The following is a 13,909-nucleotide window of genomic DNA, read 5'->3' on the forward strand; positions in this document are numbered from 1 at the left end:
TAGCGCTTGATTGGTGTCACTGAGACAGCATCTCCAGGGTTAGAAACGCCTCTGAACTTTTCATGGGCTTTAACTGGAGCTGTAGGAAAAGGAAAACGTTGGGAATGCCAAGAATTTTACAAAGAGTAGGTGATGAGTATAAATTGAAGAGCCACTTAACATTAAATGCAGCGATTGGATGCTACAATCCCTTTTTGTGCTTCTGAAGCATTTCTAACCCTTCCTTTCCCCATGGGAAATCTCCCAGGGGAGCAGTGAATTTCCCTGCTAGTGGGAAAGTCCAGCACTGCCATCTCCCCCAGGCTGCTTTCCTGCTGCCATGCAGCAAGGGCACCCCAGGGAGGACTGGGGCAGGACTGGGCTTTGCTGGAAATCCTCAGTGTGCAAGTTCCCCCTCTCCTGATCCAAAGCTGTTCTGGAGATCTGCAGTTCTCACTAAAACTAGTAATTTTATCTTTTTTTTCTTTAAGTCTACATAGAGGGCCAGATGATTGCATCTGCAGACTTTCTCCTGCCCCTATGAATACTCCTGATTTCCATGCTGGCCTTATGGCTCTGTGCTGACATTTGTTCTGGCAGTCCCCGTGGAACCTGGCACTGTGTCCTGAACCTCTAATCTCTGTGTAATTAGTCTGAGATCCACGAGACAGGAACCTTTCCTGGCCGTGTTTGTGCAGGAGGCCAAGGGCAATGCCAAACTCAGAAGGTGAGCAGTGGGGCAGGGAGGTGAATTCAGCCTGAGGGAGGATTTGGGGCAGTGTGACTGATGGAGGGGGGCTCATTTCAGGGCTCTGCAGTACCTACTTGTCACACCAAAGAGACAAACCATCCTTTGGGGTGCTGCTCTTCAAGCCTCTTTTTTTGATGGCAAAAGGGAATTCAGTGCCTGAAAACACGTCCCCAGCAGTAAGGATGCACAGCTCACCCCAAGCTGCAGGTAAGTGTCCATATTCCCACTGTGAGTGCTCTCATTAGCAGGATCTGGGGGCTCTGGATCACACCCTGGTGGGCAGGATAGAGCGAGGAAGAAGATAAGGGCCAGTTTCTTTCCAGCCTGTGGGAAAGGGGAAAACCCTGTGGTGTTGGGAGTGACACTGACAGCCAGGGATGTGGCACATTTTGGCAGAGATTATGAAATCAACTACTTCAAACCTGGCATCTCACCTGGGGCTCCCCAAGAGTCCCACTCTCAGCATTCCTATGCATTTAAAGTCCTGTCCCCTTGGCTGATACCTCGTTAAATATCAGCCTCCTGCAATAATATTTTATCTTGTAATTATAATCCCAGAGCATGCAAAAGAAATACCAAGATGAATAGAGTTGATTACCTCACCTTCATCCTTCAGAGCATTGAGTTAACCCCAGCCACTGAATAATTGCACCTGCAAAATAGGTTTTATTGGAAGACACAAGAGCAGGAGGACTCTGCAGCCAGCAGAGATCAAGACTGGTTGCCTCTGCAAAGCCATTTCAAGCCTCTTGGCCTGAGACTGTCATTAGCTTGTGTCAGTGATTAATTTGAGAAGTATATATTCAGTAATGGACTATTTATTGTACAAAGTTTAGTCCATAATCTATTTACTTACCACTGCCAGCACATCACACAGTACCATTGCAGCTAATATTGAACAAAATCCTAAGCAGTGCAGTATCACCTTTTGATCTCTTCACTTGCCATTTATTTTTCTTACCAGAGATAAGTCCTGCAGACCTTGATCTCTCAGCAAAGCCATGCTGGTAGTTTTTCCTGCTTTTCCAGGCCTTGGTCCTCAGCTCACTGGTGATGCTCAGTTAAGACATGGTTTAAGCACCATCCAGTCAGGAGCACTGAGGAGCAGGACAGTGTGATGGCACCCGAGGAGGAAAGGAACAGAGCTGGGGGCCACAGGTCTGCAACAGGGAGGTAAATGTTGAGGGTCAAAGTTTTCAGCGAGATGCAGATCAGGAAAAACTGGAATGGATAGACTGAAACTTTCTGGGTTACTGTTAGGCTGTCAGAATGTAAATGTAGCTCTCATTTGTACCAGCCAGTTGTAATTCCAGCTCAGCAGCATGAGCTCTGCAATAGAAGTGGACACATTGTCCATTTTTAGTAGCATCTTGTGTTTTTTGTGGGGGGGGGGGGGCGTGGGGTAAGGAGGGCAGATAAAAATGCTTGAGGTGCCCAGGGTGTGTGAATCCAGGAATTGCTTACGTTAACCTGAAAATGCCTAGTTTGGTATAGGCACAGCTTATATGGGCCAGAGGGCATAGCAGCTCCTGGCGAAGAGGGATGAGAAATGCCCTGGGGACCTCTCATCCCTTCTTAGTGCCAGACTGAAGGGACAGGGAGACCATTCTTCTTTATTTCCTTCCATCCCAGCTGTCTGCTGCCTACACACCCTGAGCCATCCTCAAGAGCCTTGGGGCAGCACTCAGCTCAGTTTTTCCAAGTGCCTGCAGCAGCAAACCTGCTGCCTTGTCATCCATTCAGGATACCTGCTCTGGGCAACTATCTGCTTAACCTGGGCTTAGAGCCAACTCGATGCTAGCAATGGAAATTTGTCCATGTTGAGAAGGAAAACCATCTCTTTCCAGTTTGTGTGCCAAAGTCAGAACAAGGAGAACGCGAGGTGTCATCAGCAGTCGATGTGGTGATGTGCTCTTTTGGGATTTCCACGGGGGTGTAAACCTGGTGTAAAGGCGGCTCAGAGCGGACACAGGGTGTAGCCAGGGCTGGGCAATCAGCTCTCACTCTGATTCCATGTCCCCGAGTCAGCGATGAGCGGCTGCAGGGCAGGAATCCACCCATCCTCCCGCACTTCCAGCCGGGGAGCGACGGCGGGGCGCGGCTGGCCGGACCCTGCAGCGCTCACCCCCGTGGGACACGGGGCGCACCCCCGCCCACGGCAGAGCTGTAGCAGGGTGGAACACCGCGATTTTTGGCAAGAGCTACGTGTGCAGCCCCGCGAAGGCCGGGTTTGGCAGCAGCGGAGCCGTGAGAGGGCGGTGTTGGACCGCGGCAGCGCCGGCAGCGCCCGGCCCCGGCGGGCTCCGGAGCGTCTGCGCTGCATTTTGGGGGGCTCGGGCCGTGGTATTTTGCAGCAGGGATTCGTTGCAATAAAATCTCATTTCCCCTTTTCTCCTTTTTAATTTTTTATATTTTTCCCTCTTTCTTTCTTTCTTTCTTGCTTTCTTGCTTTCTTGCTTTCTTTCTCGCTTTCTTTCTTTCTCGCTTTCTTTCTTTCTCGCTTTCTCTTCTCTTCTCTTCTCTTCTCTTCTCTTCTCTTCTCTTCTCTTCTCTTCTCTTCTCTTCTCTTCTCTTCTCTTCTCTTCTCTTCTCCTTTCTCTTCTTCTTTCTCTTCTTCTTTCTCTTCTTCTTTCTCTCTTCTTCTTTCTCTCTTTCTTTTCTTCTTCTTCTCTCTCCTCCTCTTCTCTCTTCCTCCCTCTTTCTCCTTTTCTTTTCAGGTCTTTCCCAGACCTTCCAGCCGTTTATGAAGCACCCCAGCACTGGAGGGTGACTCTTGGCCAGCTGAACATCTCTGCAATCACAGGCGGGCAGCTGGCACAGCCAAGATCTCCGTGATGCCCCCACCACAACCACAACCAACGTGTTCCTGAGAGGAATCCCAGCCAAAGCCCACATGCTCCCTGAGGTGACCCTCTGGATATCAAGCCCTGGAGGAGAGGTTACTTGAAGAGAATAAAAAACCTCATTGGTGAAAGCAACCTAAACAGGTAAAAATGTGCCAGGTTATTTTGCTTTGCACAGTGCAAAGCTGCCCCTTTTCCTACACTGCTTTATCTCTTTTTTTTTTTGTGATTGCAAATTATCTTTTCTTTCCCAAACCCCTAAACTTTCTCTAGATGCAAACTATTGCACCTGAGTGAGTGTGATGGTGAGCTGCCTTCACCTTTATCTGCTGCTGTTGGAGAGGTGAATCCACACTACAGCAGAGCACTTGCAGATTACTGTCTTTCTTCTGTGAAATTTGCCTGTCAGTGTAAGTGGCACCTGGAAATGGGAAAGCAGAACTTCAGGTGCTCCACTTTTATTTCACCAGTTCAACAAGGAGATTGATTTTTCTTCTGCTATGCTAGCAAAGCCACAGTTTTTGATTCCTACTCTGCAGGTCAAGGATAGGAGTTGGGGACGGGAGGGGGAAGGAAGCAAATGTTGAGGGACCAGCTCTGCCCCTTGCAGTTATTGAGGGGATGCCTTCCAAGGGGGGTGAAGGGAGAAGTCTTGCCAGGGCAGACAGTAGGATCATCTCTGTCTCACACAGAATCAGTGGGTCATTAACGTTTGAGCCAGCCCCTTGTTTCACTGCAGTTGTCTGCGTTGTCGAGGCTTTCCTCAATATGTCAAAAACCTGAAGGACTAAACAGCCCCAGCAATGGCTGCACCAGGAGTTATTCCTGATCTAAAGCAAGCCCTGCTGAGGGCCTCTCTTTCTGTGATATTTGTGATGGTGGGCAAAGCTAATGACCAACACGAGGTGATTACTTTTCCCTTTGTGCTCCCTTAGGTTAAAGTTTTGAGAGGATAAGGATTACCTCCAGTTCTGAATCCTGCTTTTGAGCTGATGGGTGCATTGCAGGCTCTACTCCCTTTGCACCTTCAGCTTCCCCCAAAAGAGGAGATGTGTGGGAGCCAGAAAGAAAACCACTGGCAGCCCTGTGTTGTGTGAGATACTTCATTTACAAAGGTGGGGACATTTGTACCATCACCTTCCCTTGATGGCTCCCCACGCCTTTTTCTGCCAGTAGAGCTCAGCACACGGAAGTCATTAGGAAAACTAACATGAATACCTTGTAAAGATCAGGAGGCTGCTCTGAAGAAAGTCCCTTCCAGCACTGAATTTTACAGTGGTCCAACTGGCCTGGCAGGTGCAGCTTGTTTCACCTGATTGTTTGGTTGCTTTGACCTTTAAAAAGTCTCATAAATACCTAGGAAGAAAAAAGTGGTTCACCTGTTCTGCATAGTAAAAAAAAAAAAAAAAAGAAAAAAAATCCACCTCAAATTACACAATGGAGGGAATATTTGTCAATGATGCTAAACTGGAGTTTCAGTGGGAGAGGGGTCAGCCTTGGACAGGTTTTCCATGTGAATTGAAAGGAATATGGTGATATCTGAAATGCTACTTGCTCCATGTGCTCATGGCTTTGTTAAGCATGGAGATCAACAGAAGTGCATAGGTAACATCTCTCTTTACACCTGAGCCTGTGAAGACAAGATAAGCTAGTTTAATGGTTCTATCTTTTTATTGAAAATCCTCTTTGTTGGGTATCCTGGGGTTTACACTGACTAACACCTTTCCATAAGACATCTCTCAATCAACAGAGACAACTCTGTTTACTGGACAACATTTTCCCCTCTGCTTATCAGCATGTCAAACAGTACCAAAACACACAATCTCCCCCTGAATCCCACAGCAAATCATTCCTTTTTTTAAACATCACCTACTGTCAGTAATGGTCTTGGAGATGGGTTAAGACAGCCCCACTTCTGCTTCATACCTGTGGAGAGAGGAGAGCTTTGAGCATCTACCTGAGCAGTGCCACCATTTAGGAGGGACACCCTTCTCAGCACTGTTTTGCTGTTTGGGTTTTTCCCTTGCAGTTAGCTGTAGATACACTTGAAAAGGAAAACAAAAAAAAAAAAAAAAACACAAACCACCAAACCAGTGGGCTATTAACACGTGGGTTTCATGTTGACAGTGGCACTGTGCAGTGGGAGTGTGGTGTGCTTAATGTTCCAGAGCAGAGCAGCCCGTCAGTTCACATCCCTTTCCTTGGCAGCAGTGGCAATGCTTCCCCCAGAAGTTAAAGCCGTGTGTCTCGTTTCTGAGAGAGGCTTATTCATAAAAAGGGAGGAAAAATTGATTGTCCGATCCACAGAAGGGAAAAAAGCACACAAGGGGATAAATTATGAGAATTAAGATGGGCAGATAGATTTCTACAACTCGTGTATGTAAAAATCTGCTCCTGGTAGACTTGAGCTGTGTCATTTTAAATGCATTTCTCCAACCCACGTAAATATTTCTGTAAAAAAATCAAATCTGGAAAAGAAGGAAATTTCATTTTTCATCAAAGCTCTACAGTGATCTCGTTATTAAAAACAGAGGAAAAAGATATATCAGGAAGGCAAAGCAGTTGCAGCCACATAGTTGTTTTCAATAATCCAGTGAGTCACTACACAGAAGAGCCTTTCATTTCTTTCTGTGGTTCAGACAAAATTGTTTATTAAGATTTCGGTTCATTATTTAAAATTTAAAAAAAAAAAGGAAAATTGTATCTCTTTATTTTAAAGACTGTTGCAATAAAAATTCAGATTATTCAAATTTATCAAGTGCATTTTATAAGGCAGTAAGCACAGCAATTTTTTTCCTCATACCACAAGATATTCCCTGGCTTTTCCATCTCATTCATAGTCATACATAAGGAAGCTGTTTACAAGGCATTGCTACAGGGAGAAAAAAATATTATAGAAATGAAAACTTGATCCAACCAATGGCTGGATTTGTAATGAAAGACCTAAGTGAAAGGTAAACAGCAGCCTAATGTAATACTTTAAAGGCAAATTATTATACCTCATTTATGGAAAAGTGATGTATAATAGCTGCAAAGGGGATCTGTACTTCAGATCTTCACCCATGCAGAGGTGTGGAATAGAAGCTAATTGCATATGTAGCTATAATGCACACTGAGCAGCCAGAACAGACAAACACAAATATTTAAGATATTTCACATTTTTAAATCGCAAGGTCGTGAACTTGCATTTTGTTATTGTTTTCTTTTTCCCCAGGAAATTGGACAGGAGGCTGGCTGAAAGTGTACCAGTGCTCTACAGGGATTTCTTGTGCCTTTTCAAGGAAGGATTTGCTGTGTTCTAGAATGTGTAAATATTGTTTGGGGCTTGTTTTGTTTTGTTTTTTATCTCAAATGCTTGCCAAGGAAATGGAACAGTACAAACATAATTAGCCAGGGGCTGAGCATTTAATCTTAAATTCTGAGTCTTCATTAAGTCTTAATTTAAAAACCTTAGGAGGGAAGCTTGCAACCATTCCTGTTCATAGGGATGGATGGAATTTGTGGCAGGATTTTATGGCAGAAGAGGGAAACCACTCAAATGGGGAAGGCTCAGAAACCCAAACCATTCTGTGGCTAGGAATTTAAGAAGGTGCTGTGGGAGAGCTGGAAGGCTTGTGGGGTGAAAAAACGAGAGCTTTCCCTTTGTATGAGAGTTATTCCAAATCAGAATGGGGTGTTTGGACACAGGTTTGTTTTTTTTTTTTCCTATGGGGCATTGTTATTTTTACCTGAAAAAGGGATAACTTCGGAATTTGGATCAGTTTCAGTGTATCAAGATAAAATGAACTGCTAGTACCTTTTAGTTTTATCTTAATTTACTGAGAAAGATTTCTACACCAGGCATGATAGGGAAAAAATACTGGAGGGAGAAAAATTAAATAAAACAAATCCTTTTATTCCCTTCTGTAAGTATTTTTATAAGCTAGGAAGCTGTGGAGAAATGTGAAAGTGCTGTGATTTCTCCTACACCTTCCTTTGCCCTTTTTCAGTGATAACAGCTATCAAATGACATCTTTGTGAGGAACGTGCCAGACCCTCTGCACATCAAAAAAAGTCCAAAAAGCAGCAGCCTTAATTCCTGTGAGTGTTCATGCCAAATCTGTTCTTTTGTTTAGTGTTGTCAGGGCAGTGGGACCTTTGTCATAATTTGAAATAGCCCTCTCTTTTTTCCCTGATCACCAAATATTCAGAAAAGCCAATAAGAGAGGTTAAAAATAAATATGAAAATCCATTTTAAACCTTAATAACAAGATTTATATAGTACCTAGTACTTGCTGAAAGTTTTTTTTTCTAGCGCATGCTTCTAAAAAATAAAGAAAGAAAAAGTAGTGCAAGAAGAGAGCATTCACCTTGTAAATGGCTGGATTCCAGGAAAGAAGGGAAAAAAAAAAAGGCAAGAAAGGGAAAACTTGGGCAGAGATTTGCATGGCTGCCTGCAGACAAGGCCACCCACTGGCCTGCTGCCTGCTCCAGGCCTGCCAGCGGAAGTTTTGCCCTTGCCTTGGCAGCAGCGCCCTGGAATGGCGCTCGGCTGCGTGCCGCGGTTCCTGGGGAAGGCGAGGAGGGGTGTCCTGCATGGAAAAGCACCCCCATGTGAGCCATCTGCCAAGTAGTGCCCACACCCCCAGGTACCACCTCGGCCCCAGGGCTCCTGCTTTTGCCACTTGGATGAGGACGAGGGAGTTCAATCCCTGAGTTTGTAACAAGTTGGGTTGTAAATCCTCTTTGGCGCAGTGTGCTAAGTTATTGAGCGCTTCCGCTCACCTCGGCAGCCTCACGACTCCTACAGCTACATGGAAAATTTAGAATAACAGAACTATTTCACATGGCAACAACGACCTGGAAGGATCTGACTGGTGCAGTTCCTACAAATCAATCCAGTGTGAGCTTCTAAGCCAATGGGCTGGTCCCCTGTGAGGGACTGAACATCTCGTCCTGGGCGTGTTAACAGCAAAGCTTGAAATAATGGTGACTTCTAGAAACCAATTTTGATAACCAGACTCTATTTGTAAGGCATTTAGAGCTAATAAAGCTCCTGTGGTCTTGGGAGTGCCCTTTTCCTTGAGCACAATGGGAAACTCTTCTTGTCAGGATTGCTATAGAAACAATGAATTCTCAGGCAAACGGGACCATCCAGCCAATTGTGCCAGACGAGGGATGTGTGCTGATAACGCGGCAGCGTTAATTTGCTCTACTTTGTTGTAAGTAGAGCTTGCATCGCCTATAGAAATGTAAAGAGGCAGGTGAGCTGGAGTGTCTATTATTTATAGACACAGTTTGTGCTGTATAAATGAATTTTTCATAGGTAGACTTTTTAGAAAAAGGCTTGGGAAAGTGCTTGGTAAATAATTATGACTGGGAGCTTCAAATGTCTCTGAGGAGTGGGTGGACATCCTTTAGTCCCCCTTAAAATTTTTCAGGTGCAACCTTGAACCTGTTGTAAAGAGTGGGGTGCTTTGACCATGTGTGAAGTACCCCAGCCCCATTACTGACAGCCTTTAGCAGGATAATGCTGAACCACGGCTGGTATTGCCTTCTGTCATCTTGCAAAACTGAGTCACCCATAAGCAAATGCAAATGTTATTAGTATGTAGATGTGCTTGTACCATAGGGCTTGAGAAGTCAGCACCAGGCTGAAGTAGGATCCAGCAACAACAACAAGAAAGAAGCAAAAACTCCTTGGTATCAAGTGGATAACCTCTACATTTTCTTTATTGCATTTTACTCAATGCCACTTGGGAGGACGTTCCTCTATTTTTAAAAAGGAAGAAGACATGAAATGTGCCAGGAAATCATTGAGCTGAGAGGAGTTTGGCTTCAGATGTGAGACACACCACCAGGATCACGGAGAAGGTAGGGAAGAGGTGGGAAAGAAGGATGAGTGAGAGAGGACTAGGCAAGAGAATGCTGTATTTGGATATCATATAGGAGTTGGGAAGAAAACACAAACACCCATGTTTTTGCATGTGGGTGATGGGAAAAACACTGCATCTTCTACTGAATGAGGGTGGTGAGGCACTGGCACAGGTTTCCCAGAGAGGCGGTGGGTGCCCCAGCCCTGGAAACATCCAGGGTCAGGTTGGATGGGCTTCTGAGCAACCTGATCTAGTGAAAATGTCCCTGCTCATTGCAGGGGCTTTGAAATGACCTTTAAATCCAACCTAAACTATTCTACTATTCTATGATTCTGTGAAATTTAAGTGAGGCCCTTGTAAATCAGGTTGTCAAGGAGTTTGATATATACAGGAGGAGAACAAAAAAAAAAATAAAAGAAACAATATGATACTCTAGAGTGGACAACATAGGCCTGTTTTAGGACTCTTACAATAACTGAGAGTGCACTTAAATCTTTTTGCTATGAATGAGATATAAACAGCACTAAAACCCAAGTATGGTCTAAAATGTTTTCTCGAGATCAGCTTTTAGTTACAGAAAATACAATTACGAACCCTGTCTTGTATTGGCTGCTGCTGCAATTTTGTCTTTATACGGAATTTTTTCTATTATCTAATTGGGTGGCTTCTTTCAGATTCCCAGAGTACTCTTCTTTGTGCTTCAGGGAAACTTTTGTTACTCCTCAAACAATAATTCTGAAAAAAAAAAAAAGCCCAAAAAAAAAACCTCACACACAAAAAAAAGACAAAGTAGTGCATTGCACCACCCCACAATGGGCCCAGTGTTGATGCTGGATTAAGTGTCCCCGGTGAATGGCTGAGCTCACATCTCTCTGCCTGCCTGGAGCTCCACTCTGCTCCGCCTCTGGGGTTGTGATATCATCCCTGAAGTCCTGCAAACACAGCTGAGCTCCACACTGCTCCCATTGTAGGTCCCACTTCTCGAAACGTGGAGCTGGGGATCTCGGCCATGCAGCAGGGTGTCTCTGCAGGGGATGGAGGACGTGGGGACACCTCCACGCCACTCTTTCTCCCCACAGATGTTCACCACAGGTGAACATGGCAAAGGCCATGGACTTCCAAAGAGCTGCTCACCTGGCTGTGCACATCTGGAGCCTGTATTTATTGTTCTGCTTCTCCAAGTGTGAATTGAAAAGCTTGCACCTATAAAGAAACCCCCATAATTGTCTTGACATCAGTTTGAGGTGGGAAAATAAGTATTTCCAAGGGTCTCAGCTTCTACAGGTGAGAAGTTCATCTTTTTCTTGCACAAGCTTTCTTCTTGCATGGGCTTTTGGCTGCTTGTCACGTGTGAGGCTGTGCTGGCAGGCAAGAGGATACCCAAGTGAATATTTCTCTCCCACCAAGTGTTTGTGTTTGTTTCAGGGCTGCCCGCTCTGTGCAGAGATGCCTGCTCCCAGCTCCGTGCACTCTGGCACGTGTTGCCTAATGGAGCAGGGCTTCTCGTTCAGCACGGCTGACAAGGAGCATCTCTGTCACCACAGCTGACACACGCTTGCTTTGTTAAATGACAGAAGATGCTGCAGTGCATGGCACAAGTTCTCCCATGCTTTCAGCTAAACAATTTACTACTGTGCTGTACATCCTTCTCTGGTCCAGCAAGCGGAGGGCCTGGAGCTGGTTATTCATGTCCCAGCTTGGCCAGCTCTGTCCCCCCAGACATTGCAAGGAGCAGTGGGAACAAAGTGAGATGTTGACCTAATGCCCTGCATGTAGGGCATTCAAACCTACCCTGACAGCTCCCTGACAGGGCATTCAAACCTAAACTGTCTGCCGAGGTTCAGCCCCATGTGGCATTTTCTGCTCTGCTACATCACAGCTGGTCCAACCCTCCTGCCTCTGCACCACCCTGGGCATAAGCAAAGCCAGGGCTTTGGAATCTGTGTGCTTCTGGCTGCAAAGTAAAGTTTTTCTGCAGATCAAATGCTCATCAGCGACTGGGAACACAACCAAAGAGGTGGGGAGGAGAGGAGGAAGCCACACTTGATCCCACAGAAGCCACAAATCTGATTTCGCACCAAAGGCAATTAGCCAGCACACATTTAGTTAGGGTGGCGGTGCTACTTTGTAAAACGTGACCTTTTAATGAGCTGGGGAGGCAGATCTGAGTTTCTGCTAGTCTACATTGGCAAAGGAAAACCACCAGCAGTTAATTATCATCAGGAGAGAGGAGCAGGGGTGAAGTGGCCCTCAAAACCATCTCCGTGCACTTACAAGTCCTGCTTTGCATGACGGGATCTTGTCCCTGACTCCATGCCATCACACCCAGCCTCCCTCCCAAAGCCACCAGGGTGCTGCAGCATCCTTGGCTGGGCAGTGCTGACTCAGGCACAGGGTCCCGTGCCTGCTCCCTGGCACTGCTGTCCCCCAGATATTTCACAACCAGATATAAAAATCCCTGAGTTAGGCACTTGCTGCTGTGCTCCCTGCAAAGGGAAGCAGTAAAAGGCTGATTTATGCTCTGAACCACAAAAGCCTTTTATTGCTGCTTTTTTTTTTTAATGTAACTGTCTTGCCCTTAAATGTCTAATCCCTTTCTAACAGTCTAGTGGAAGTGGCAGGGCTCTCCACGGGTTAAAGGCGGTGTTTTTCAAGAGGATCAAGTTGTCCACCAGGTCCCCAAAGCCCCTCTTGCCCTGGCACAGCCAGTCCCCCTGTCAGCAAGGGAGGAGGGCAGCAGTAAGCTATGTACTATGGGCATGGTCCTCCACATTCTCCCAGCCCTCAGCTTTCTGGGGTTGTTGGAGAGTTATTCCATCACTTGGAGTATCCCCTGACAGTCTTGGGCACTGCTGCTCCTTCAGGGGAGAATAAAAACCCCAAGCTGATTTAACAGAAACAGGGATTTAAGACTTTGACTCCAGGCATATACATTTAAAGACATTGCCCAATTATTTCTTCATTTTTATTAATTACTATTAGTCATTTATGGCCCCTTTTACATTCAACTCCTCAAGAAAAATATTGCTTTAGAGAAAAAAAAAAGGAAAGTAATTTCATGAACAATTAGCAAAAGCTACAGCTGCACCATAAAAGAGAAATACTGGGGAGGGGGAGAGGAATATTTCAAATTGACTGGGGCATGCAAGTTGTCGAATGGATGAAAAGCCAGCCAAAATCCTAAGGAAGGGGTGATGCTGGAGAGGGGCAAAAGTACATAGTGTGTCATTGCTCAGTTCATTGTCAGGCCTGCTGTTAATTACTGGCTTTATTAACGATTTGGAAGTGATAAGAAGTGTTAATTGCATCAGAAAATGATGCTACATTGGGAAGAGCTGAAAGCAGAGGTGAGAGCAGAAGAAAGAGCAATGAGAGAGGCAGGGAGGGCTGAGGGGTGTAAGAAAGATTTTATTCAGGCTCTGGGGGCTTTTCTACAGTTCCCCCCAGTAAAAGATCACAAATAATGTTTGTGGACAAGGAAGGGGCCCACAGAGCTCAGACAGGAGGGTTTGGTTTGAAGCAAGAACTATGGAGACCCTTCCTGTGTCCCTCAGGGGAGGAACAGAGACTTACCTGTGATGTAAGGCAGGCTAAGTCCCTGCACAACAAAACTGATTGGAGTGGAGGGGCAGCTGACTTCAGAAGACCCCAGACTGTATAGCAGAGCGTGTTTAAAAGAAAACACTAAAAAGGCAATACATTTCTCTGCCTGCTGTGCAGCCAAACTGAAGGGAGGGGGAAAACAGAACCCAGATTAATGTAGAAATTGCATTTAATGGCCATCTAGAGAAACCATAGGACAAAATCAAGGGAGTGAGCTGCCACAAGCTGTTAAGGAGGAAACCCTCTGCCCACCGGATGCCAGTGTTGCCCAACATTAAATCACATGGAGAGAACTCCTCTGGCAAGAGAATATTTGGTGCTTGAAGACGCCCATCACTCCAGCTACCCAAACACCACCACATTCAAAAACGCACCCGCAACTTCCTTGGTGGCACGGTTAAATCTATTTGCAACTCATCATTCTGGAGGTAGGCAAAGGTGACAAAGCCAAGGACGGAGCACTGTGTAAAATTTTACTTGCAGTGAGCGGGCCCTAAAGAAGCCCAAGCAGAGTTTTATTGCGCGGCTCCTCGGGCTGACAGTCTCCATTAACCATCGGTTAATACTGCAGCGTCAGAGCAAAGCCCGAGTCGCAGCCCCGCGCTGTTAGAAAGTGTCCTTCAATCCAGCCAGAGACCTCGGGGTGAGAATATTTTGCATGAAGAGCCACCGGTGTAAGAGCTGAGCCTCTCAGCTCTGCATTGCAGTCAGCGTGTCGTGTGCCACCCCTCCACGCCACAAATAAATCTACAATTTCTCAGCTGGGTGCCTTTGGAAGCCACATACTAATACGCTTATATGGGAAGAGAGACCAGACAAGGTTCAAATAAAGAGCTCATGTAATAAATAAACATGAGGTCAGTATGGGAACAGCAGTA

The 13,909-nt window shown here is 45.8% G+C and overlaps 1 long non-coding RNA gene across 3 annotated transcripts; it reads left to right on the forward strand.

Moving 5' to 3' along the window:
• Positions 1-475: 475 nt before the first annotated feature.
• On the forward strand, positions 476-13,860 carry LOC135308553 (uncharacterized). Of its 3 annotated transcripts, none has more exons than XR_010368957.1 (6): positions 476-706; positions 788-937; positions 1,695-1,903; positions 3,448-3,717; positions 6,788-9,426; positions 13,216-13,860. It is a non-coding gene; the product is annotated as an uncharacterized LOC135308553 (long non-coding RNA). The 3 variants fall into 3 exon arrangements; XR_010368955.1 differs by lacking the exon at positions 13,216-13,860 and adding an exon at positions 10,508-12,478; XR_010368956.1 differs by lacking the exon at positions 13,216-13,860 and adding an exon at positions 10,508-12,478 and having other exon boundaries at positions 1,760-1,903.
• The last annotated feature ends 49 nt before the right edge of the window (positions 13,861-13,909 follow it).

This window comes from Passer domesticus, chromosome 10, assembly GCF_036417665.1.
Source record: "Passer domesticus isolate bPasDom1 chromosome 10, bPasDom1.hap1, whole genome shotgun sequence".
In the NCBI taxonomy this organism is placed as follows: Eukaryota; Metazoa; Chordata; class Aves; order Passeriformes; family Passeridae; genus Passer; species Passer domesticus.